The 5,000-nt window shown below is 44.5% G+C and overlaps 1 long non-coding RNA gene across 1 annotated transcript; it reads left to right on the forward strand.

Moving 5' to 3' along the window:
* The first annotated feature begins 1,827 nt into the window (after positions 1-1,827).
* Positions 1,828-3,911, forward strand: LOC127330521 (uncharacterized). Its single transcript, XR_007869307.2, has 3 exons — positions 1,828-2,143; positions 3,038-3,408; positions 3,638-3,911. It is a non-coding gene; the product is annotated as an uncharacterized lncRNA (long non-coding RNA).
* Positions 3,912-5,000: the final 1,089 nt, after the last annotated feature.

Here is a 5,000-nt window from a genome sequence, read left to right on the forward strand (position 1 = left end):
CAACCTTCTTCTTCGGCGTACTCTCCGGTGCTACCGTCTAAATTTGAATACGAGTATAATTACTCACTAATTCAATGGCTATTCCATACATCACATATAAACACATAACTATTCTATGCACACAAAAAAATCTACTTAGGTGCATGGGTTGTGTTGTTTAAATAGAATTCACTTCTTTGTATTTAATATGTAAATGATAGTTTCCATAGGGTTCTTTGAGAAATAATTTCCTCTCATTGAAATCTTCTTAAGATTTAATTTCTCAAACAATCATGTATGAACTCATATTGACCTAAGTCAAATGTTCATCATCATCATTTGGGAAAATGATTTAAATGAGGTAGATCACCTCATATCATTTAATATCACTACATATGATTTAAATCTCAAGTAATTCATATAAGAGAGTTTGGGACCAGGGGTCCAAACATCCCATGAATTCATGTGAGACAAGTTTAAATGAAGTATAAGACTCCACATAATTTACTTTAAGAGTTTTGGACAATATCAACTAGTTAAACTACTCAAATGATCCATTAATTAAACCAGGGCATGATCATGCAAAGTGACCACACCATTTTATTGCAGAAACATTTAGTGTAAGTCAAATGTGAGCTATTAGAGTTGGAATTAACTTAATATCTATTTTGGTTGATTTTTAATAATTATTTGAATAGGGAAAAGTCCCTGCCTTGTTATTTTTATCACATTAATTCTACAAGGAATCTGGTCATGGGACCAGTGGCATGTTGTAGATAATTTCTCTAGCTTTCCAACAATATAAAGTTCATCAAATTTGGTTTAGCCAATTTAAATCTATTGAATTTCAAAGTGACAGCAGTATTGAAATTCATTTGTAATTATTTAAACTGGATTTGAATTAACAGGCCGGCGGGAAAACTAATTGGGCTGCAAGATTTAAAAACGGCCCAAACCAACCCAGTCCAGCCCAACCACGGTCCACAGACGCGCGGCGCGCTGACAGGGTGGGGTCCGCGCGTCAGTGACTCACTAAACCCGAATCGGTATGGGCGAGTGTGGTGCGTTGGATTAGATCGAAATCTAACGGCCGTGGTTCATCGTCCCGCCGGCGAGAGAGGAGTTCACCGGCGGCTCAGGTAGGGGGTCGGAGGGCTTACGGTGGCTCCAGCTAGGGTTGGCAATATGCTCGGGGAAGTGGTGGACGACGGCGAAGCGGCTGGTAGCAGTGGCGGAGCTCGAGGTGGTCTGCACTACTGGAAAAATGCTTATAGCCGCCAGATGTTTAGTGACAGGCAAAATTATGCCTGTCACTAGTACGAACACTAGTGACAGGCTCGTATAAGCCTGCCACTAGTACAAAACATTAGTGACAGGCGGATAAAAAAGGCTGTCACTAGCAGTTTTTGTGGAGGCCAACTAAAAGAGCAAATATATTAGTGACAGGTTTCTATAACTACCTGTCACAACTTGAATATTTTTTTTCTAGCCGATGGCCAGCTAGCCGAGTATAAATCTAAGAATGGTTGTAATTTAACCGGTTTAATGGATTGGTTTTCACAACCTTCACATCGCGTATGGAAATTTTGAGGAATGTGAGTACGAATTTAGATGGGGAGCTGGGTGATTAAGGTTGAAAAGTTGATTATCAATCCTAGTTCCAAGCTCGGTACGTGTATAGAGGGAATTGACTTCAATGATATTTTCCATTCTTCAGCTGGGAAACCGCGAAATCGGGCGTAGAGCTCGGCAACGTTCACGGCCGTATGCGCCTCAACCCTGTGGAAGAGATATGCGGGAGTTATAACTTCCTTAATTTCCTTTACCCATCCCTCCTAAACTGCCGTACCCAAAGCCCACCTCCCCCGAACCAAAGTCTCCATCCCTCCATCCACTAAATCGACGGCGTGGCTGCCTACTTTATCCCTAACCTCCATGGCTCCACCTGCCACCCATCGCCGCCGGTGGCAGTGACAAAGGCCGAGGAGGGTTCGTCCACGGCCGTATCTGTGCGGGCGACTACAACGAGATCTTCGGCCTGCTCGACCTCGGGGACTTCACGCCGCCATATGAGGAGTTGTTCAGACGGTGGGGAGAGAGGCACACCGGCGCAAGTGGATGCGCCGGAGAAGGAGATTGCATCGTTAATCGGGAGCTCATCCAGGTTCGTGCCCTACCTGCCCTACAGCTTCTTGGTCTGCCGCCGGTGATGTCCTGGTCATGTTAGATTGGAAATCTATCTAGTCAACCAAACCTGAACATGCCACTCGTTGTAGAGGTTCCGTGCGCAACCTGAATATGCCATTCATTGTGGAGGTTCTAGGTGGAGATTTCCAACCCCTTGAAAGATTTCTGACTCATTATTCCTAGTGGAGGTTCTGTGTGTAAGCTGTGTTTAATCCATTTGGTGCACACTGATGGGTTAGATTTGATGGTATTTATAATGTGACTATGTTTAGCGTGGCTACAAAAAACTGTGTCAACGGTGGAGACTGATGTAGTATTAGATTTGATGGTCGCCTCACACAAACTAAACATCTTACGAGCTGCATACATGCTATACGGTTTTCTTTAGAATAGTCCTCTTTGTGTGACGGTGCCTCTCATTTTATTAGATGTTTAGGAACACACTAAAGTCGGTGAGAGTCAATGATCAGATTGTCCATCTTGAAAGTATGCTAGAATTTCCTTGGTTCCTTATTGGCATGTATATTGACTTATAAGCTGAATATCATATTTTTTTCCGAAGTAGGCTTTGTGTTTTGAATATGAGAGGTTCCAGATAAAAATTTATGTTAGTCGAAATCTGAAGTTGAATCTAGCAGCAACATGAAACACTTAAATGTAAACTCAGATTTCTAGTTTTGTTCTAGTTTTATTTTAAAGTGTATATCTCTGTTTTATTGTTTCTGTCTAAATTATTTTACTCATTGCTGCCTTCACTTAGTTGCCATGTTTCTCTCCAATTATCTTGCACGTATTTCTCTCCAAATATCAGACACTCTACTCATCCCATAGTCATGCCTGACATTTACTTGCTAATTAACTCACACTATAGGATCATTTTTTGCTTCAAGTACAAATCTTCATCTTGACAAACCAAAGTAAGCGTATCTATTGCATGCTTAAATGTATTATCAGTTCTCAACTGGTTCTTGTCAAGTGGTTTCTGAATTTCAGGAGATTATTTAATCTTGCTTACATGGGCAAACTGCAAAAAACATTACGTAATGTTTTTTTTATCGCACACTGCTTCTTTGTGATTTTGTTTAACTAGCTAATTATGTTTCTATGGTAAAATAGACTTAGCTTAATATATGATAGTGATGCAAAATTATGACCTTTACTAACCTTATTGTTTTCCACAGATAGGTCATATGTATTAAACTGATCAACAATAGTTCCTTCTTAATGTCATGGCTGAGCTTGGTGAGTCCTGCCACGTACATTTAGACGTGCTATTTTATTATACCATGTGTTGCAATGATCTGAAAGCGGGGAGGCTGGTGAGCTGTTATGTGTCAATATGTGGGGTTGATGTTATGTGTCAATATGTGGGGTTGACACAACAACACAAGAAAGATGCATACTCAGTTCCATAGCAATGGAATATGGTACATGTAATATTTTTGCTGATTGATGAATTGTCTCTATGTAGTCCTTCGACAAATATGCGACAAAGCTTTGCGAGTCCGATGGTCTTCAAGCTGGAGCGCAGAGAGTATTAAGATGTGGAAGTGATGGAATGTTGGTGTCTTTTGGTTCGCCGATTGGAAGATGTGGAAGTGCCGAGTGTTTGGTTTCGTTTGGTTCGCTTGTATTTTCCGTAGAGTTCTTCCCGTTTAGTTTCAATTTTTCTGTAACACAAGGCTTTGGAGTGACATGTTTCCTATAATACACGTTGTAATGTGCTTTTTTGAAGTTATTATGAGATTTTTTTCTACGAAGTGCTATATTGCACCTTGTACCTGCTTGTTATGCATGTTCGTCAGAAATATATTTTTTTTGTACCAAAATTCATACCAATGACAGGCAGGATAATACACTAGTCACTAGAGAACCCAACATGGGTGCGCCTTTTTATCATGCCAGTGACATGCATTTTTTCTGCCTGTCACTAGTTTACCTACCAGTGACATGCATTTTTCCATCAGTAGTGACAGGCGTTACCAGTGACAGCACACTAGTGACAGGCAATGTGCATGTCACTGATGAGCAAAATGTGCCTGTCACTAGTGAGGGTTTCTGCAGTAGTGCTGGTTCGCCGTCGATTTCTGCAGGGCTTCCGCGGCGGCGATCTTGCAATTGGCCCTTCTCCGGCGTGAATCAGATGAACGGTGGGGTGGTTGAGTGGTTGGGAGAGGTGAGGAGTCTGGTGGTGTGCTTGGATCAGCAAGGGGAGCTCTGCTTTTATAGCGTTGCTTGAGTGCTGCGGGGCAGGGTGGCGGTCGACCATGGCGTGGCGGTTCCGGTGGCTGGTCGAGCTAGGCGAGGGTGTAGCGGTGTTCTACGTGTCCAGGCGAGGCGAATGGCGGCGACAGCTCGGTCGGGGAGGGCCTGGTTGTGTCGCATTGCTTCCAGGTCTGTCGCGCCCGCGGCGGAGCAGGGTCTCCTTCTCCGGCGGCGGTGGGTGCGGGTCGTGGTTGAGGCGTTGTCTGGCGGCGTCCAGGTCGTGGTGATGCTCAAGGCGTCGAGAGCGGGTCCAGGGCGAGAGCGAGGTGGCGGCGCGGCGCGTGTACTTTGACGTCCGCGCGCATGTCCATGCGCGACATCATCGGCATGGTGAGCGCGTCCAGGGCGCGCGTCGTCCGGCGTGTGTCGTCGTCCTCCTCGACAACGGCGAGTGTAGGCGGCGCTAGGGTGGCGTGCTGGTGCGGTTTGGCAAGGTGGCCACGGCCAGGGAAGAAGAAAGGGAGGGGAGAGCTCGACGTGTGTGGCATGGCCGGCATGGCCATGCCCTAGCTTGCCCTCTCTCTCCCTAGCATGCTATTTGACATTAATTTGGTTTAAGGGGACCAGGG

Source organism: Lolium perenne, chromosome 2, assembly GCF_019359855.2.
Source record: "Lolium perenne isolate Kyuss_39 chromosome 2, Kyuss_2.0, whole genome shotgun sequence".
NCBI classification, from domain to species: Eukaryota; Viridiplantae; Streptophyta; class Magnoliopsida; order Poales; family Poaceae; genus Lolium; species Lolium perenne.